This window comes from Aphis gossypii, chromosome 1 (assembly GCF_020184175.1).
Source record: "Aphis gossypii isolate Hap1 chromosome 1, ASM2018417v2, whole genome shotgun sequence".
Classification (NCBI taxonomy): Eukaryota; Metazoa; Arthropoda; class Insecta; order Hemiptera; family Aphididae; genus Aphis; species Aphis gossypii.
In genome coordinates this window covers 20,755,013-20,779,033 of record NC_065530.1, presented here as the reverse complement: position 1 = coordinate 20,779,033, position 24,021 = coordinate 20,755,013, and the positions used below count along the sequence as shown (strand labels likewise).

The 24,021-nt window shown below is 25.1% G+C and overlaps 1 protein-coding gene across 1 annotated transcript in view; it reads right to left on the bottom strand.

The window, feature by feature from the left end:
- Positions 1-2,052, bottom strand: part of LOC114121299 (probable G-protein coupled receptor No18) — a 137,103-nt gene extending 135,051 nt beyond the window's left edge. The window contains exon 1 of the mRNA XM_050198582.1: positions 1,198-2,052. The gene's annotated coding sequence lies outside the window, so the exon portion shown is untranslated. The remainder of the gene's footprint in view (positions 1-1,197) is intronic.
- Positions 2,053-24,021: the final 21,969 nt, after the last annotated feature.

Genomic DNA, 24,021 nt, shown 5'->3' with positions numbered 1-24,021 from the left:
TGCGTACTGGTTTAATTTTGTATATTAAGAATCTGGCAAAGGTCCAACGAAACATTAAATATCTAAATATCGAGTCGTTATGTTTATGTTTTTATTATTTTATTATTTTTTTTTTTATAAATAAAAACGGAAATCGAGTACACATAATAAAATATTATATTCACAAAATTATTTACTATATATTTATATGGTTTATTTACACACAGAGATCAGACACAAAAAGGGAGATATTGAATAAAATACTAAAATAAAAAAATATTTGAATGGCCCTGTGAATAACCTTAGTAACATTTGGACATTAAGTAACGGTTTTTTTTCAAAATTGGTCCAACACCTCATTTGGCATGTGCTTTTTAGGTGAAGGTTGAGTGTAAAATTGCGTGAAATTCACTGTGACAAATCGTTTGGCGCCTCATGTGGGTCATTTAGCAGACATAAACTCTAGGGGAGGAGGGGGAATGTTTAGCTAATTTTGATGTCTGACTCATTACGACGACAATAAATTAACGTCAACCCCTCTACCGGCCACCCCTAGCTAGGTTACCATATCAGATGACATTGTCAGAAAAGCGCACCGGTCATAATTTATGATTCTTGGCCTAATTGGAATACCAAAGAGGTGTTATGGTCACTAGACAATATTTTTATTATGTTATTATTATCATTGCAGAAGTGATTGTTGTTACTCTATTTTTGGAAACAAGTTAGTGCGTAACCATGTTACTAATCTTCGCGTTCGACTCAATGGTATAAATAATGTGTGTGAAGGGAAGGGGTGCACAGTGTGTCATGACAACTACACTCCGACGAAATCGTAAATCAGTCAATTAAATTATCTTTAATCTTATTGTAAGATAACTGTCTATTTTATAGTTCTGTTTACTCAATAAATACAATATAAATAAGTTTTATAATATTTATGAACAACTTAACTGCCTATAAAAGTTCTTAGTAAAACCGATTTCACTTATCTGTACATATCATGTATAAATTAAAATATAACGTTATCGATATTATTTTACTGCTAAAATTTACTCAATATGACGTATATTTCTATAATATTTTTTGTACTAAATAAGTCGATAGCACTTAGTTGACAATTAGATGTAGTTGTCGTACGTCTTTTGGATCCCCGAGTCCACCCACTTTCCGTCCGAAAAAAAATTAATAATAATACAATTATTTTCATATACTAACCTTTGTGATGATGAGCAGTCAACACTCGATTTTGGATACCAATGACGATTTTAGCGTGTGTCTGTAATCAGTCAAACCGTAAGTGTATACGTAAATCACCCGGCGATCGGGCTGAAATCGGTCGCAGAGCAAAGCACGCCGTCACATACTGCTCCTCCTCCTCCTTCTCCTCCACCTACTATAACTATAACTCTTCCGCTTATAGATACTGATCTTGTTACCGTAGTTAGGTCTACAGCTACCACGGGATAGCAGTGGACACCACGACCGTGGCAGCGAACGGCCGGCATCGTACGATTATCAATATAATGACTGTTTTCGCTATTATTGAACTTTATCGATGTACAACGTGAAACAAATCGCACGCATATTACCGTGTCGTACGCATACAGTTTATAACGTGTCGGGGTTTGTCACGTTATCGGGTTTACTGGGGGGGGAAAAAAAAAAAAAATAGAATAGAAATTACCGGAGTGCCGCGGTCCAACGAACGGACATGCTGTGCGCACAACAATAGGCACTACGAAACCGCAGCTAAGTTATTTGTGATATTGTACAAAAGCTGCAGATGTCCCGTACTACGATAGACCGTCTGGAATTTCGGTCGCACGCGGTAATTAATACGGTCGCGATCGTGGTCCTGTGCGGAAGTCGGCTTCCGATTCGACTTGGACGACCGCGGCGGCGGCGGCGGCAACGGCGAAAACGAGGCGCACACTACCGCACGGCTGTTCGGCTGAACGCGAACTAATACCATAACTATACGCGTTATACGCGCCGCTCGGGAAGCACAGAGTCCGTGTAAGTACGTGACCGTGTGTGTGCGTGCGTATCTTTGCATGTGTGCGAGTAAGTTTTTATGCGTGTAAGTTTGTGTGAGTGTGTGGAGTTCCTGTGTGGACGTGACCGCGACACCAAACACACACACACACGCGCGCGCACACATGGACTCGCGCACGCGCCCGCACACACACGCTGGCGCAAGCGCAATCGTCCGACGGCCGCGCAAACTCCGTGAACGCCGCCTTCACCACCGGTAGCACCGGAGGGGCGGTCGAGGGAGGGCGAGGGGGTTCACTCCTCGTGCTCAGAAGCGATCGCCGCCGTCACCCCCGACGCGACCGCGCGCCGTACCCGCGGCCCGCACAAATATTTTTAAACGCCGTCCGACGCCGCCGCCGCCGCCGCCCTAAACCCGACCTATATGACTCGCTCCGCGAAAAACAAAACAAACAGATGATAATAATAAACAAATAAAAAATTTACAGTCCCGGCGGTACACATAGCCTCGCAATCGTCGTCGTCGTCGTAGTTGTAGTCACCGTCTTAATGTCAACTCGCCGTATCTTCACCTCATCGTTCACCGTCATTGTCGTGACGGGTTTTATTTATTTATTTGTTTTTTATTTTTTTTTTCACCGTTAAATCGTTACGAAAAGGCGACGGAGATCGCAGTCGGAATCGACGCCCGTCTCGTCCCAAACGCGGTGGACATCGGATAGGTACGATGTGTTTTTTTTCGACCAGTTCGTCCGCGACAATGGCAAAAACGAACCGTGTCTTGTACGACACAATGATTTCGTGGTACCGCGTCGTCGTTTTAACAATAATAATATCTATGCGTTTATAGTAATATCTCAACTCTAGAGGTTTCTCGTAATTTCCGGAAGTGTGTTCAAATAACATAGTAACGATGTGTTGTCGACCATCTCTCGTCGCGTTTTCGTGTCGAACCGATGTAAAAAGAAAGTAATTTATTCTCACTCGCAACCGTCATACTAATAATAATATAAGGGCAAATTATTTTGATAGTGGAACGCACTTGTTGCTAACCATAGTAAAAATAACAATAATAACAGTGAAAACTTATCATTACGCAGAGACAGGAATCAAAAAAAAAAAAAAAAACTGTATAAGTTATGGGATGTGCATGTATAGCGTTAGTTCGTTTTGTCTGGCTAAAGCGAGTTTCTCCTCTAGACGACCCTTCATTCACCACCCGTTACAGACTATAAGGAAGAAAAAGAAAAGAATACAAGGGGTAGGAACACCGACGATCATTAACTGAATGACGCCGTTCGTGTATTATGTGTTGGAAAGGATATTCACTTCCTTTTAACGTGAACTATATCCTATACATAACCAACAAAAACCACAAATGTGACCCAATGATAGCCGGAAACATCAAACATTGAATGTGTATGTGCAATTATTTAAAATAGAAAAACAGTACTTTTACGGTAATACACTATGCAATTACTTATTAATTTACGATTTCATAAAAATCACATAATTACTACACAACTCATAACAAAATTATTATTATATTCAAATAATATTTGAGTTTAAATTTTGACTACCTATTCTATAAAATAGGTATTAACTTACTATGATATAACATTCATAATTTGATAACGAAATGAATGATGATTTATCTATTTCTGATAAGTTGGAAAAAGTTTATAAATCCAAGTTCTTAGAACCCATGCGATGTTTTTAATTTATTTCTACGAAATGTATTGTCAGTGTCAAAGAAAACATTATTAAACTAATTTTCAAATGTTAAAAGTACAAATTTAGAAAGACTATTATTAAATTTTGACTGAAGAAATATAATTTTATGATAGCAAAGTTTCAAATAAAAGTATTCACCCAACCGTATAAAATGGCTAAATATGGAGTTTGGGTTTGTTATCAAATAGTGTTGCCAGAAACACAACAAAACAGAATAAGTACACACGATAACAGCTTCTAAAGTGAACAGTCATGTCATGAACGACAAATCCAAATGAAAAAACAATAACCCCTCTTCCTCCAGGATCAACGATCCAACGCAAGTGGAAAATATAATATGCTTGAAATGCGGCTTTTACAGCAAACATTGTTTTAAGTGGAATAATTTCAAATTAGGTCAACAAGTTTACTTTACGTAGTCAAGAAATTATTTGTAATGTACCGTATTTTATTTTACTTTAAAAAAAAGTACGTAAATATGTACACCAAAAATAAGATGTAATAAATTTAAATAATACTTAGCCCACTAATTTTTTTTCACCATTAACCACTTTGATAAATTAAAATATAATTGAAATAACAGTATTAACAAAATTAATTGATATAGACTGTTCTAAAATACTTTACATGACATATTATGTAATAAAAAAATCTAATTTATAATTTAATCATTTATTATATTATGTGAATTCATTCGGATGTGAATAACTTATTGCTTTATACAAAATGTAGCATTAGAATTTCACGAACTCTACCAATTAAGAAGGTTTTAGAAACATTTCAGCAATGAATCAAACAGATTTCACCAGTGGAAAAGTATAAGGATATATTTTTCTTATTGTAAGACTGCTCATATTACGTGCATACTTATTTTATTTATTTATTTTTTGATATCGCAATATTTCCCCCTAAAACTGCACAATACGCTATTACCATGAAAAGTGTATAAAATATTAAAATGTACCAATGGAAACTCTTTACGACACAATTTATTTCACACATGATTACGCCTAACATTTATTTTTGTGAAATTGACTTTATATTATAATATCATAGTACTATATTATTTATATCTATCAGAATGATATATTTAATATTTTTTGATTACTAAGTGCATAACAACATATTTTATTTAGATATTAATAGAATAATTTATTTTTTTTATCAATTTTTAAATTTTACTTGTTTCTTATCACTGGACTTAATAACTATAATTTTTTATTTAACCATATTATAATATATTTTAATAATAATTAATAATAGGTATATATTTAATTATTAATTATTTATATATATTAATAATAATAATATATTTTCACTTTTGATCTTAATTTATTATGATGATACAATTTATTATCCATATGAATATATTAATACCATAATGAGTTTTTTTTTTTAATGAACTTTCATTATCTATTGAAAATTATTATATAATTGTTTAAAAAATAATAAAAACTAATATTATTTTCAAAAATTGTAAGAAAGCAAGAATATTGTAAAAATGTAAGTATAAATAGAATAATATACCAATTGTATTATAATGTATTACTTTTATTTAAGAATATAATTAATTTATATTTATATAATATGAATATTTTTTTTTTGAATTATCAAAAGCTACAATATTTAAAATGTAGGAACTATAAAATAAATTGTACATAGTAACGTAAAGGAATAATAATCCTGTCTGAGATTATGATAATAATGTGTGAGGTTATGACATAATTTCATTCCATAAAGAATATTTACAAACAAACATTAAAGTAATAAATTGAGTATCATGAAAGTTACGGTAAAATAGAGTTAGTTGAGTACACATTAAATTTAAATAGGTACTACGAGTATAAGAAGAATAAGATAAGGATATACGCGTTTAAATCATTTTATGTGAATGTCCATATAAACATATATTAATATTTGTGTAGAGTAATAATAATAAAAGTAATAATAATTTATAGTCTTAAAATAATAACAATAAAACATAAACTATAATAATCATTCAAGGTAAAATTATTGAACACAGAAGAAGTCAATAAAATATAAAAAAAAAAATTGTTTTATTCGGTATAATTTTTTTGAGCAAATATGCAATGTCAACAATAACACGAGTTTCTAATACTCAAAAAAAAAAAAAAAATAAATAAATAAAAACTTATAATTATGTAATACTTAGATTAAGCATTAAATAAATAAAATGCATGATAAAAAACGTATAGTATTTTTGTTTTTGATAATGCAAAATTAATTTTGTATTTAAAAAAATAAAAATAAAAAAAAAATACATTTTTTTAGGTATCAAACAGGTGAAAAGTTTAAAAACCACTTTTAAGTCCATTGTGCATCAAGTATACTTTATTATTGAATAGATTGTAGTAATGCAAGTGTTAAATTTAAATTCATTGATTAAACATTACAATATATAAATTAATATTTTATTTTATTCCCAATTATTAAGAAAAGTTCTGTACATTTATTATGAATTTTGACTAAAAAAGGTACTAACAAGATTCACTTTTCCATTAGAATGGTTGATATTGAAGCAAAATATTAAAATACAAAGAACATATTTATTGTTCCAAACAAGGGTGATTGTATACACAAAAACAAAAATAAATATATAAATGAAAAATACACATCGTTGTAAAATCAATATATTCATCTCAACGAAAATAATTGTATACAAATCTCGTATAATAAAAAAAATTATAGTGCCACAACCCTATGCAGATTGTTTGGGTTCGAAAAGAGTTTAATAAGCTTAGAGCGTTTGTATTTAAATTTTTAGCATACACCATTCGAAAACTACAATGATGTGTTGACTGAAAGAATGATTATATAATTATAATAATACGTATATGGGTACCTATACAATGAGTAAAAATTTTTTCAATTGATTTCGACAATAACTTTTAAATGTTCTATACATTATGTAATTAAATAACAGTTTACGTTTATTAGTTAAATGATAAACAAAGAATGATGAATTGTAAAATTCTATATCCTGGTTTCAAATGAAAATTTCGTGCTTAAAAAGACGATTTGAAGAATACACACTTTCAATACTATTTGGGTTATTTTGCTTGATATCAAAATTAAAGCAGGCTATGTTTGTTCATTAAAGATAGTAAAAAAATAGTGTGTACACATAATACATCGATTGAAACAAATATAGTAACATAAATACCATAGGATTGTTTCATTTCAAGCTATTTTATATACATATCGATTAAACCAATTACTTATTGTAACTTTTTGTCCAAATTCGTTTAGTTTTGATTAAGTAAACAACATATTGTATAAGCACATTATTTAAATCAAATTCAAAGTATTTATTTTTTTTTAAATTCGATAGTTACATAGCAACAACACAATTTTTTTTATTTGTTTATAAATCTTAAAAATGTTTTAGGTTACATTGCTGGATGTCATCTCTCTTTATACTATTAAATTTTTAAGGATGTAGTATGTATTATTTTATCATCAACATATAAATTATTTTTTTTAATATGCTATAATATACAGATAGATTGTTAATTTTTTTAAACTGAAAAAATATCTTTAAAAAATGTGAATTGTAGAAGTTTTTAAATAACTTAAACTATAATAGTTAATAAACATTGAAAATAAACTGAATTTTGAATAATTCTCGGTGTTTACAATGGCTTACACGTATTATATAATATGTATTATGAAAAAGAAAAAAGTTAATTATTACCATAGAGATTGATTTACATATCAACTACGTTTAACATACCTATAGATAATTATTATTTTTAGCTTAGTATAATTTAGTATTTCAGTGGACAGGATAAGAATTAAATTAAGTGAGTAATATATCGATAAATATAATAGGGCAAGTAAAGTGTACTACAATGCTTATTACAGTGTGAAAAATTCGAAATAATTAATCTAATTTCTTATTTTATAAAGTTTCTTTGCTATGGACAATTTTTTTTCAATCAAAACTACTGACTACCTAACCTAATTTAATACTTACACTTTACACTTATTGTAATTTTTTTTTATATATTACGTATTTATTATGTATGATAATAATAATAATAGTATAAATATTATTTCCTTGTTGTGAACCGTATTTCAAATAATATTTTTTTTTTAAAGTCCTTAGTTTAAATAATTATATATTTAATCTTGGATATTATTATAAACTAGTTAACATTATTTTGAGTTTTCTAATATATTTTAATTTAATATTATAAGTACAAAATCATAAAACAATATAAAATAACTGACCTAACGTAAATGGTGTTGAAACCTATTAATTTAATACCGATGGGTCATTTCCCATCACGTTGTGCATGCCGTGTATTAAATTATCTATTAAATTATCAAATTTAGTTATTATCAGTTAGTATGATATTAGGTATTTTAGGTATTAATAATAAATACCTAGAAATAAATTTTATGCATAACTGTTTACTTTATCTAAATTTATCAAAGTCATAATATTATAATGTGATAATATGATAAAATAAATTGTATGAATATAACATATCACTCAACTATAAACAAATAAACAGTAATACAACTGCTATTTTCATTAGATGCAACTATGAACTATAATCAGTATGGAAAAAATAAGTATAGCTAAATTCAACTATTTTATAGCTTTAAATGTATACCTTTATATATATATATATATATATCTAATAAAGATAAGAAATTATTAATAAAAAATATGATAAACTTAAAATGTTTAATTGATTTTGTTTTAATCCTTTATGTGTGTTATTTACTAACACACACACAAACATCTCATTTTAAACGAATGCATGCAACCAAGTTAAACCTTGAGCTGTAAAAAGGGTCTGTTTTATCTTTCAAGCTGTAGCTTAACCACGGCCGGCACCTTTAAGCCGACCTTTTAATAGAAAAACGGATTACTATCAAATTCGGGAAACAACAGAGTGTCGCATTGGTTTACATAACCATAAGAATTCCAATTTGATTTAGAAATTCATTGAGTTCAGTTGAAAGTGTGCATACCTATAATTTATTAAATTAATACATTTCTAATAAAAAATAAAAAACAATAATAATAATAATAATCAACTAATATAGCTATAATTTCAAACAATATATTCAAAAGATGTGCTAGTGGTGCCGTTATTTGGTATAGTAGGTATCGAGTAATGCTATAATATGACTGTAATATAATATTACAAATTAATAATAAATACATAAATATATAAATGAATGTATATTACTTTTTCTGTAGTCTCTCTCTCTCTCTCTCTAAACATATACTATATTATTTTATTTTTATTTTTTATTATTTTTGGGGTTAATAATACTTATAAAGTAAAATATTGTAAATAAACTAATAGTATAAATACATGAAAAGGATGTAGATTTTGAGACGTTATTTATTTTAAAAATATTATTGTACATAGTAAAATTTATAATATTTGTTTTATATAGACTTTTGGCTACATATATAAATGTGCAATACGCCAATACATTACATTATATGTATTTTATATAATATATTATTAAAGGTTTTAAATTTTATTTCGGGGTTGATCGATGCGCAGCGATGATACAATTAATGATGATGGAGATTAATAAAATTGGAGATGATTTTTAAGTATTTCAAACATTAAATTGGAGATATTAGATTTTGTTCTAGTGTTTAAGTATATTCGACACTCGATAGTGATAATATATAAATTATATATATTATATATTATGATGATGACTTGGTCAGTGAAGGTTATAATATAAACTAAGACATCAGGAAGCTATCATGTGACTAATTATGAGTATTTACATAATCTTTTTAAATTTATTAGGTGTTTTGATAGGAAAGGTCTTATAGCCAATGTTTTATTTTATTTATTTCAATTTTATTTATTAGAGCAAGATATATATTTCTGATGCTAACTGAGTTGGTTTTTGTTTATTATTAGCATTTGTACGTCCATACATGAAATGATTTGTGTGAACAATGATAATACAGAAGATTTAATAGTAGTTTTGTTTGTAAATAACCTAACTCATTTTATTTTATGTTAAAGTACCTAGGTATTTAAAAAACCATAATTTTAACAATAGTTATTTTTTTAAATATGGATTTTTATAAGAATATGTAGACTAATATTTGATGGATTATATGTAGTTTTAATGTTACCGATTGCGCTCAAAGAATCTTTGGAGAAATTTTGTTTAAGATATGATTTTTGACTTAAGAACTGGGAACTATTATTATGGTCATACATTTTGATGTAAATATTGAGTTTGAGCTAAGGAGTTTGAACATGAATTCTGTGTTGTTACATCTTACTGTAGCTCCGACCATGTCTTGAGTTTTATTAGCGAAATAATGCTTTTATATTATGACCAAATAACTAACATAGTTATTCATTATTAAAATAGTTAATTTCATCCAAATTTTAATTTAAAATATACATAAAAAATAATTCTTATTATACTTACATTTTTTAAATTTTTTAGTTTCATAGTGAACTATTTATAAAAAATACTGTAGGAAAAATATTTTATAATTGTTAATACAAAATACTTGTAATTTATCCATTTTTATGATTTTGATAAATTATGTTAATTTAATATGAAAATATGATGACAATTTTATTTATCTAAGGTTATATTTGTTTTTAAGTAACAAAACAACAAAATAGATTTTGTCAAAGACCTGCTTTGTACTAAAATTCCCATTATCCTTAATATTTTGTTTGTTTTACATGATTATTTTGAAAAAAAAAAACTGGAAAATTTTAATATTGACCTTTCTCATTTACAAACTAGATTCAATTATTATCAAAATACACCCTTAAAGTTGAAATGGAAATATTTTATCTACTACTTATCGTAAACACATACACATAATATCATTATATTATCAATACATTCATCGTTCCGCTTAGAATCCAAAAGTCTATTTACTTTTACAAAAGTCTTTGCATTTGAGTATATTTATGTGAATTTACACATATGTGTAATTATACAAAAGTTAACCTACATACAATTATAATAATTAAACAGTATATATAAAGTTATAAACAATATTACTTTTGATTAATATTATGTATTACAATTTACCTAACACCTGTTTAATTTTATTTAACTAAAATAAGTATTTTTTTATATTTTCATGATAAATAATTAATACTTAAATTTAAAGTACTTCCAACTGGGACAGGTATATTAAAAAAGATTTTAGTTCAACTTTCATCTAATTTTCTCTAGTTTTCTGAATATTATATAAAAGATAATTGATTTAGAATTTGATGATATTTTCAAAAGTGACACACCTTTGTCTCACATCATTTTTTATAATTTTTACAATCAAAACACCATTTATTTACATAAATAATTTTTTTTAATTAATAAAACAATATTATGACAATTATAAAATATAATTACGTTTGCTTGTTAGAACAATAAACAATTAAAATAACCAGAGCTTACAATTAATATAATTTGATAATCAAAATATTATTTGTTGTACATGTATGTCTGTGACAGCATTATAATTTGAATATATACATAATAATATGTTAACACTAATAATTTAATACTAAATTTGGTATTGATGACTTATTAATTATAGTAATAAATTATTAATTGTTTTTAAGTAAATCGTGATAATTTAATAATATTATGTAAAAGGTATTATATTATATACAACAAAATATAATGCGTCCTGAAGTCGAAGAAGATATATTAATGAAATGGTAAACTAGTTAATGATTAAATAATAAATATTTATTTAAAACAAAAAAATAATAAATATAGAAATAGTTAATTTATAGACATGTAAGGACACAAATTATTTGTCTGAATGTAGCTACTAATGGTATTTATAGTGCTATCACGAAAAATAATTCACAATGAAAAATTCATTCTTGATCGATGTTATTAAATTTATTAGTTTCTTTCTATCATGTCCAATAATAATGTATAGTAATATAATATAAACTTGGTTTAAAGATTTAAAACATGATATACCTACCTATACAATGGTTTATAAATATTTTGCACGTTATATTATAGTATACACAACATATTATTATGGATGAAAATAAAAATTGTAATTATTGTAATTAAAATTAAATTATATAATATATAATTAAACATTTTATATTATTATAAAACAGCATAATAGTAATAGTTAATTATACCTATTTAATTATAAACTATTTAATATACTCAACGAAAAATTAAAAAATTAAAAAAATAAGATAAAAAATATTTTCAAGCCAACATTTTTTATTCTTGAATATATAGAGTATACATTCGTACAGTATGTTTTTTTTTTTTCATAAAAATTATTTATTATAGAAATAATACTCTCTATAGTATTAGATCTAAAAAAATGTCTAATCATTAAGCATACGTATAGAAGCTTAGAACATTTGGATAGTTTCTTTGAAACTTAATTATTTTTATAAATGAACTTATAACTCCATCCATCTACAATCTACAATTTATTGAATAAAAATAAATTCGCGTTGTTGAATCATATACTCATATTATATTAAATTATATTATTTTATGCACACACAACCATTCAAATCTATCCTATCACTAACTGAAAATCATTCGATAAATCTCAATCGACAGTGGTCAAACACAAATATCTGAGTTAACACACTGAGCTAAATAATTTATAGGTTGCATGATAAAAAAAAATAAAGTTAGACAAGTCAGTATCTCCGTAATATATATTTTTAATTTGAATTCAATAATATTGTATTATTGCTTATGGAAAAATGATTCTGAGCAGATAACATGTATCAGCCTATATCCCTTTATCATTAAGTACATTTCAAGTTATATATTTTTTACTTTTTTTTAATATTGTTATTTAAGTAATTTATTTTATTATTAATAGTATAAGTTATCAGTATCAATAATATATATTAAATAACACATTTTGAAATTGTCAATCCAATTTAAATTTGATAATCTACTTTAATGTTTTACTAATTATTACAAATTAAGAAGACCGATCAATGTACTAGTAAACCTAATGTAATTAGATAATACGTTATAAATAATCTATGTTAATTAATATTCTAGAAAGTTCAAAATTGTAATTTACCTACCTAAATCATATTATTATGCATTATTATTTATTTTAATAATATTGTAATTTGTATTAGACGATGTTCGTAAGCTACAAATAAGGTTGTATATTATATTATTTATGTTTATCATAAAATATACATATATTTTATTCTCAGTAGTTAATAAATTAAAACTAATCGCTATTAATTAGTATTCTGGGAATAAATTCCAATCGTAAACCTAGTACCTACATCATATCTACTGTTATTTATTTTAATAATATTGTAGAAGACAATGGACAAAATCCATGAATAAGTTAATGTGTGTATAATATGATACATATATATTAAGATCAAAGAGGTTATACACTAAAATCGTTATATTTAATAATTCATAAATGGGTAAATCCCAAATGGTAATAAGATAATAGATTCAATATTATGTTTCATTCTATTTTGCATTATAAATTATTAACAACTTTACTATAATATTAGATTTAAAATGGTTAGTTGAATATAGCGCTTGCAATTTTTATAACAATTTCCACAACTTAGAAATTGATAAAAAATAAATTGTAAAAACAAAAATTATGTTGAAACAATAAAATTTAATAAATTAAAAAAAAAAGAAAGAAATTGATCCACTTCAGTCTTCACGATAAGACTATTGCTAAGTATCTATTGGAAATAGATTTAAAGTGCATCAATAAAAACTATGTGATTGTATTTAAGTTTATAAGATGCGTTTACTTATAAATTTCATTACTTACCGGCTACTAGTACCGGATAAAAGTGTTTTTAAAATTAAATAATTTGCTCAGAAATTAAAATAACCAACTTAAATTATTATGGTGAATGAGTGGGTAAATAATTTGATCTCGCTTCGCTTAAATGAATAAGACTCAGTACCACTGCTACCACTGATATATAGTATTACGTGTATAATATATAATATAAATAGGTATTGCATAATATAGAGGTGCAATTCAATTTATATTTACTATGCATATCATTTTTATATTCTACAATCATTAAAACTTAAAATAATTATATAATTTTTTCACTCGTTTTATTTTCTAATTTGTCTAAATACAAACGAATAATAATTAAGCATTTTGAATTTAAATGTATAAAAGTGGTTAATCGCATTTCGTATTGTCTTACACAATTCGTCCACAAAACAATTAAGTATTTTCAAAATATCAGAATATTTTGAGGTACCTTATCGGCCATGTATACCACTGATAAGATTTCTGATAGAAATTGAAAATGCTTTTATCAAAAATATTTTATCTTATCTTCGTCTTACAAGATGACAAAAATTAAAAATAGTTAAATAAAAATTAGGTTTTATCTTTTTGAAAGTACTTAAATATCATAAATATTATGGTTAGTAAGTTATTCATAACACCATAATATAAATTTATTTTTATAAAATATTATATGTTAAAATTTATAATTATATTACATTTTTTAAAAAAAAACAGCTTTTGCGTTATTTTAAGCTTTAGATTATGTCACTTAATAAATGTGTAATATTAAACAAATCAACACAAATATATATTTACAGAACAAAGTACGATCAATAATATAAACTCTACTTAATTTAATTTAAATAAATCTGCAATGTAATATATTATTATAGCCTATACTCTATAGAATATAATAATATATTATATATTAATTATGCTTTACATCTTTTAGATTGAATTTACAATTAATATATTTAAAAATACCAATAGGCAGTTTTTGTTATTTGTTAATTGTATTTTGTTTTATAGACTATAGAAGTATAATATATACGAATTAATATTGCTATTAAATTCTTAAAACTGTATAAAATGTAAATATTATGAGAAACTGACTGATTTAAGAATTTTATTTTAATTTCATTTTTATATTACACGATTTATGATACTGAAAAAACACAAGATATTTTTTACATAAAAATTTTATACTGTCTACCCAAACAATATTTTTATATTATCGTAGTATTAATTTTGTATTAAAAATCGGTTGTAAAGGAAACTGTGTTTATAGTTTTATAAACATTTCCACTAAAGTGGTTGGCTTCACTTTAAATATTATGGTAAGACACGTATTTTTTCAAATAAAACTGGTATGGGTTTTAATTTATTTTTTAATGATGTATACTATCATACAAACTATTAAAAAACAGTACATATGAATTATTTTTATTCTCAAACGAAAGAAATGTTAATGTGCGTGTGGCATTTTTCGAGAGATAACATTATTTTGTCGCGTGCTATTTAAATGACAGGGTTTATGTGTGATGTCCTTGATTTATTTCAAATGGAAACTGAATTAAGTACCTACCTGCCCACAACCGTTTCACGTGTCTTTTCTCTAACTTGTGTGAAGTTATACCATTTGTTAATTATCTTGTAACGGCAAATCGTGTCAAAATTTTCATCTACTAGTGTTTTGGGATTCGCAGCTCCAAGAGTACTTCAGTCAGAGTCAGCTTTATACACTAGAAGGTTGCTCGAAAGTTCCAATTAAACTTCGGATAATACCTGCGTAAAATATTTAAAAATAATTCTCATTGTCCTTACACGCGTCGCACGTGACAAACTGATTTACTGACGTGTACAACGTTGCGACTGTGGCCTAGCTAAGCCACAGGATTTTGGTACCACTCTGCCGCCATATTGGTCCGTACAGGCCAGTATATTATTATTATTTCAACCATATTATTTTAACAATATAAGATATATTATAAAGTATCAAACGTCCCTCAAACGAGTTTTTAACATTTTAATCCGACACCAAGGAGCACCGAGGTAGTCTGTTTCTGAGAATGTGTAAAAATTGATCTTCCTCAACGAGTAGCATATATCATCCCGGCCGTGAATTCCGGAAATTAAGTACTCAGCGTTGCTTTTTGTCTTCTATATTTTTTTTTTTTGCTATTATACACATACTCCGAATTAAATTTAGTTTTACAGTGGCATTGTCAACTACCGTATATGAACTACTACGGTATGTTCATGCGAGCTCCTACGTAGATACCTTAGAATATAAAAATTAAAACAAAACACTCAAGCTGCATTTATATTTAAACATATTTATTTATCTATCATTAATAAATACATAAATACTCAAAAGATTTTTAAATATTTTTTAGAATAGCTTCAATCAATAGATACTATTTAATTTTTATTATTTGATCACGATTACACGAGTATATTATAAATTAAGCAAAACGAGCGAATAACTAAATATGTACATTTTATAAATTAAACTATATCTTCAAGTGTTATTAATTTCAAAATAATTTAATTTGAAAACACGTTAAAAATGTTCAAATTATTTCTTTTTACCACATTGTTGTTAAAAAATTATTAACATATTATGATATTTAAAATTGTATAGATATCAATATTTAATAATAAACAGAATAATATTTCAAAATACATAATTTATATATAATATAAATATTTAAAACACAAAATATGTGCATTGTACGTTCATACACATAATATTCTCATTGGAATGTTATAAATTATTATTACATTATTATATGTTGGTACAGTAATTTAAGATAAAAGAACTACCAATATTAAAATTGAATAATGTTGAATCAACTTCATGTATGATATTTTGGATATGTAAATGCACTTCAAATGTCTAAATAAAATACGAGTAGGTAGTTATGTAATTATTTAAAATATCTACTTAATTGTGTAGGTAAAATTGTGAAAATAACTTGATTATGAAGTTTTAAAATCAAAATCTTCAGATATTTTGGTATTTTATAAAAATATGCACTTTTGTTAAATATTTACAAGCTGATTTTAGTGGTATATTTTTGTGGGTAGGTATGCAATTATTTTATAATATTTACAATTAAATTAAATTTTATTGAGCTTTTATTTAATATTGTTTAAAAAATATTTAGCCATAAAACTAAACTTCGTCATATAATAATCTATGTGTAATAGGTACTTTTAATCGTAATAAAAATGCAATGTTAATTATTAAATGATATATTTTAACATTCACGTGATTATAGCACCACGGTTGTATCAGAATTCCACAACATGACTATTATACACCATAATTTATTTACCAATTTATAATAAGAAAACCACCATTCATTCCCACTAATCAATAGGTACCATGATTAAAACATCTTGGTCGAAAAAAATTACAAATACGAAAAAGTTAGAACTCTTAGAGTGGTGGTTTTTTTATTTTAAAATAAGTTTTTCTTTTGTCGTTTAATGATTTGTTTAACTGACTCTTTGTTCATCGAACTAGATACGGTTTTTAAAGTACCAAAAATGTATATTTGGTAAATTTTAGCATCATCTCGATTGGAATTACGTGCAACAGTTTTCATTTTTTTTTTTTCATCTCAACATAAACAGGATCAAGCGCATGACATTTTACAAGTAGACAATAGTAATTTGTAATAGTTAAGCAAATTGTTACCAATATAAATTTACATTTGACAAATTCTTTGACGTAGGCACAACTTATTTACGTAGAATTGTTGGAAGTTGACACAACTACACAAGTTACAATATGTCAAATGTATTGCTGCCATCATTGAAACAGACGAAAATTAATCAGTTTCTGCAAATATGATAGTATGATGTATTCTGTGTATACATATAATAACAAAGATAAAATGTAAAAATGATAACTAATTTTTGGTGTTTAAAGAATAACGAAAAATCTATATACATTTTTAGTTATTTTAGTATGTATAGGTATTGATAAAAATTATAAAATATAAAATATTATTTAAATGACTTGGAAAAAAAAGCTTAACATTAAATGAGATACAATAATACCAATTCAAATAATTAACAAGATAATTCTAAGTAAGTACCTAATAATAAGTTAAAACCTATGCTCGTTATAAGTTTTCTTAAAAATATTAAAGCAATATTATAAAATATCTCCAAGCAGATAAGAGATATTTAAAGGTATTCGTAAAATACACAGTGACAATATTTTTATGGGTGTTTGATGTTCAAATGTTGATGAATTTGATCTAGATTATGAATATTACAAATTATTTTATTGTATGAAGTTTGTAAAAATAAAATGTACTTTATAAGGATAGTTGAAATTCTAATTTTACGAAATTACATACTCAAACGAACAATAACGATGTTAGTTATGTTGTTGTAATTAATGAAATTATTTGTGGAGACTTAAAACTTTTATGTAAAAATACCATGCAATTTAATATATTATACACGATGAAATTTCAAAATATGAAGATTAATTTTAATTTATTAAATATTTATATTTTGAGCTTATTCTTACTAGTTTACGGTTAATAATAAGGACTCAAAAATTAATAATGATAATATATTATTGTATACATTTATTTTGCCTATTATAATAACTAAATACTAATAGTATCAAAACTAAAAATACATAAAGCTTTTAAACTTTTAAATTTACCGACGTACATACAAAATATTCTAAATATTTTGAAAAATCCCAATTTTTCAAAGAAAATTATATTGTATGTGTAGTAAACCCAATATACGAGTGTTAGTATATGCATAATATGTACATATTATAACCAGTAGTAAAGTTTTATAAACAAGTTATTTCCACTATAGGGTGAAAGGTGTATCAGTCAGAGAAAACTCACCGTTTGAATAACTTAATATCAAAATAATAGGCTAATGGATCATATTTTAATAAAAAAAAAACACATTTCCATATGTCATTACAATGATCCATGTAAATAGGAGTAGAGTTCTTAGTTTACTTCAGAATATAGTATAATTATAATAGACTGGCTATTATCCCATATTGTAAGACTATTGCTTGTTGTGGACTTAATCTCACAGCTACATCTTCGTGTTTACATAGTTATTTCCAGTTCTAATTGAGTTTAAGTTTATAATTTAATTGTTATAGTATCACAGTCATATAACAATAATAATATAACATTTAGCAATAAACTATTTAATTATCATTATTTGAAAGTAAATGTGTTTTGTTTTTACCTACTTTTCTTAAAAAAACATAACAAGCTCTTATTGAACGTGCTTTGCTTTTAAATAATTATTATGGTAACCAATCGCTGTGTCCTGTATAACCGTTACATAATATATATAATGGAAATTTTATTTCAAGTATCTACTTTCTACTATTATTTTATTTATAGAATAACTCAACAAAATAGCTATAATAAGGGATATTATTTTTGAAAAGTAACTTCTAAATTATTTAATTTCCAATACAATAACAAGTATGTTGAACAAATTATTTACTAATTACAAATTATAATACTAGTTTTATTCCCTCTCAAAAAAAAAAAAAAACTGTTTTTTCTTTAATGTTATACTAATTATAGTGAAAAAATATAAATTTGAATTTTTAATACAAAATAAATTCAATTATTGTATATTAAATTTATGAAATTATTATAAATACGAGGCGTTTCCGTTGTTTAAGCCCGATCCTGTTTAAAACCAATAGAAAATTAGTGATTTGCGTTTTAATTGCCCCGGCGTTCCGGAAAAACAGGGGCTGACAAAGTTTTCATCACGGATAAAAAGTGGTGGATCATATCTGTCGTTCAAAGCCTTTTTTATACAAAACAATGAATATTGAATCCGACTAAAAACATGATTAATATTATGAACCTGGGTGACTTGATTTCTCAACTTTGAAAGAACAAAAATATATTCACTTGAAGTAGAAGAGTGAAGAATGAAGATTAAGAACCATCAGCCTTAATGAGTGTTTAATGTATTATCATATATTATACTAATATAACTCAATAATACACGTAATACTTGAAAAAAAATGTTTCATTTGTCTGTTAGTAAAAATAATTCAAGGTTTTCATTATATTATGAACCATATTGTAATAACACGTTAACTGATTGTCGAAGTATTTAGTAACTCAAATATAGGTAGATATTGTTTTCTTAATTTAATTAAAATGTGTGGATAGTGGTACCAATAAATACACTTAGTTAATCCTTTATTCGTATGTAATACATTTTATTTATTTATCTTTGTAACTAAAAATGAATTACGAGCAAATAGGTACTATTAATAATAATATGAATTTCATTTCATTTTTTTTAAGAATTATAAACCTAATTAACTTTTCAAGGATTTTTTTTTTTTTTTACTGGACAAAACTTAAAAATATTATACTACGAGCAATATTTGAAAAAAATTACAATAAGTAATATTATGTGTGAATTTCCAAATATTTTTTGGAGTATATATTACAACTTTGTAAAGGGTTTTTAATTTGGTAAAAATTTAGTTCTTTCTATAATTAAATAACAAAAATGAAATAAATCATAAATAATAAAATAATTACATTTATGAAAGAAACAAATAATTAAGAAATTAGGAGTTAATAAGTTACCTATTTAAAATGTAAATGTATTTTTATAAATGCTAATATCTTTTTTAAGTTTTGTATAGTTTATAATATAAATAAATATATTTATATATTTATATATTTAATATGTTATATTCGTTTATTCATATATTATTTAAATATATTTTACTACGAAATTTTTTATGATAATGTTTTACCTGTTGATTGTTATTATGCATTTGAGACTCATATTTTTTAACATTAACAAAATACGTAAAAAAAAACATTCTTTTTTTTTAGAAATTTCTTCGTTTAAAATGAATAATGTAATTCTATAATATAATCTCTTCTATTGTAACACATTTAAATTAAATACTACTTTTTATGAATAAATTAAATAAATCTAATTTTATACATTTCATTTTTCATTTTTAAACTATGTTTGAAATAATCTAAAAATGTTCAATTATGATCAAAACATTAAGTAAGACATTTCTACTAATTTTATAACGTTTTTTTGTATATTATAACTTTGAATAGTATTTTAAAAGTTAAGTATTATAATAGTCTGATAGAATATAATTTCTGAAAATTTGAGTTTAAAGTTAAAATCATATATTTGCGTCTTTTGAAATATTTATTAAATGATTTTGGTACATAACTTGATTATTATTATTATTAATTGAATTATTTTTTTTTTATTATTAACTATATAATTATATGCTTATGATATCAAAGAAATTATGTTTTAATAAAATTTTCAGTGTTTATGTTGCTACATTATACAATCTTACAATAACTTTAATAATTTTTTATGAAATCCTAAACAAATATCATATAAATATTTTGAATTTCGAATATTATCATATTCTTATTAATTTAAAGAAGTAATACATTTTTAAAATGTAATTTGAATTTTAAAATTATTAACTTTTAATATATACTACATTTGTGACTTATAAATATATCATTATTTTAATAGTTCTCTGAGACTAATTTACAGTATATAAAAATCAATTGTAATTTATAATAATTATTACTTTTTGAATTTAAATAGTGATAGGTCAATTTATTGCACAGTGCTGAAATTATCAAAATGAAAAACATGTTAACTATCCAGTATTTGTACCATGTATGAGTTAAGTATATACTTTATGAATAGCGTATGCTATTATTTTGATATTTTAAATACGATAAAAAAGTAACATTAAAAACACTTACTTATTAAGTACAACTTTAAGATCAGTGTTGATGAAATGGAAATCATTTAACATCACTATGATATTCACCTCCCCTCTTGTCGTTAAATGGTTGTGAGCGACATGGTCATTTGTTATAGCAGACAGAAAACACAAGATCAAAACGTTTATTCTCTCACCCAAATCTGTTTTTTAAACGATATAGTTCTTCTAAATTCATCAGGATACACTTAATTGGACTGACGCGGATTTAATGTGTTTAATGTATACAACTCTAATGCCCATCAGTGAAATGCACTGGTTGCAAATCATATGCCAAATTTACCCGCCCTCTATCAGTTATTTGCTATTTACGCGCTTACGACGCGACAAGAGATTTTTAGCATTGAAAAATGAGTTTGTAAGACAAAACGGGAAATATGCATATCGTTCATCTACAATTTGACTCTAAACAGGACGCTATTTTCGTGTTTATAATTCAGTAAGTTTCATTATGATACCGAGAAACGGTTAAGCATTTGCATAAACCCTTATAGCAAGACAAATTACATTAAAACTCAGTTGAATTCTGTTAAACTTTTACAATTATATTTCTATTGCCTGTTGTACAAAATCCTGATAGAATTATAGATTTTTATGTTGCATTAAGTTTTCATAAGAATTTAATTTTAATAGAAGTGCAATTCTTTCTTAATCACGATAAAAAATTCATATTGTTAAAGAAATATCAACAACTGACATATATTTATCTATAATAATAAACATAATTATTATAACATAGTTATTATGAACACCTAATATATTGTGTGTTGTATAAATAAAATGTAAATGTATGAATAACGAAAAAATTTAAACAATTAATAAAGTAAAATATGCAAACCATATATGTACACTTTTCTATAGTATATTAAATATAGACAAATGGTACATTTTTTTGGAGTTGTTACTTGTTATATAACCTTTAATTAAAATTCAAATAAAATACTTCTTTGATTTAAATAATTGAAAATATTTTTAATTAAGTATTTATATTGTTATAAACAAATGCATTACATTTATTTTCTTTAATAAGTTATGTTTTAAGTTTGTGCAAAGAAAAATTGTGAATACCAAAAAAAATCGCAAATCTCCAAAGATTACTAAAAAAAAAGTTTATAAGTTATATAGTCTTAATTTATTACAAAATAACAGTAGATACCTCGAAGAATAAGCTGAATATTAGGAACAAAAGGCAATTCAGTAAATTTATATTGTATATGTTCAGGCATTCATATTTTTAGCTCTATAACTTACCATTATATTATGAATAATGATTATTAGCTTAAATAATAACTTATATAAAAATTTTGAATTTAATTTTTGTTTATTTATAATTGTAAACTAAAAATGTGTATACCAGTATTTTTAATTCTAATATTCCATTTTAAGAATGTCGTCGTGAAATGTGTAACAATGTATAATTTATATTATATTATGATATAATAAAATTAATATCTGAAATACGTTATTAATGGTTATGTTTAGACAGTATACATAAAATTATTAAATACTAAAAAACCTTCAATTTTTAGAAATATTCAGGAAAATGTATTTATCTCAAAAAAATTATGAATTAATAATATCTTCCATATGGTTGAGTATATAAAACAAGATAACGGGTGGCCATGACATAAATCAGAAAAGTAGTCTGTCATGCGGAAGATTTTAAATTTATAAATAAAAAGTTACACATTTTTTACCAACAATTTTTAATGGAAAACAATCTTAGGGCATGTGAATGTCTCAGAATAACTTATCTCTAGATTTAAGGATATATAATAATACGCAGTGTAATATGGTGTATTATATTATGCTTTAAATTAGACTCAAAGCATACATTATGAACAATAGCAATAATTAATTGTTGTACCTTACAAGTTTTAATGCATCTAAAGCGCATATTTCTTTAATAAATTAGACTACCTACGAGAAGGAAATCGTATTTGCCATTTAATGAACATCTTATTACCTGTTATTGAGTTGTATGCCCAAGAAGCAGTTGAGATTAATTTCTAACAATTTACTAAATTCCTAATAGAGGTAGATTTACAGCAGCAATTTTTGCATCATTTTAAAATACAAGAGTTTGACAATAGATTAAAATATCTAATAGCAAAAATGAACAATAAAAAGATTAAAAAACGAGTAAATTTTGGTGAAACTTTAATAATATTAGATATGGATATTTAAAAAAAAATGGAGATTTTAAAATAAAAGAAAGTAAACATTTTTTTAGAAATTAAAATTCTATAGTTTTAATTATTTCAGTTATTTATGTGTTTGAAAATTTTCAATATTCAACAAATACGTTAATCTTACTTAGAATATTAGTTTCTTAATGCGAAATTACTTTAAAATATATTATTGTTTACAACATCGTTAACTCATACATTTTTGTGTTTTATTTATAGACCATAGAGATCAGCATACCAATGTAGCCATAGGTACAATAGATAAATATATTACGAGTTTAAAACTATTTACTATTAAAAAAATTCTCAGGATATATATTTTATTTTACATTGATGTCTGATGTTTGAACTGTGAGAATTAACTGTTAACGTTATATATTTAGGTACAAACGATTATTTGTACTGTTATAATTTGTTAAGATAATAGTTTCAGTATCTTATTAAACAGACATTTGTCTTCACTTATTTCATTTGTCGCTGCTAATTAT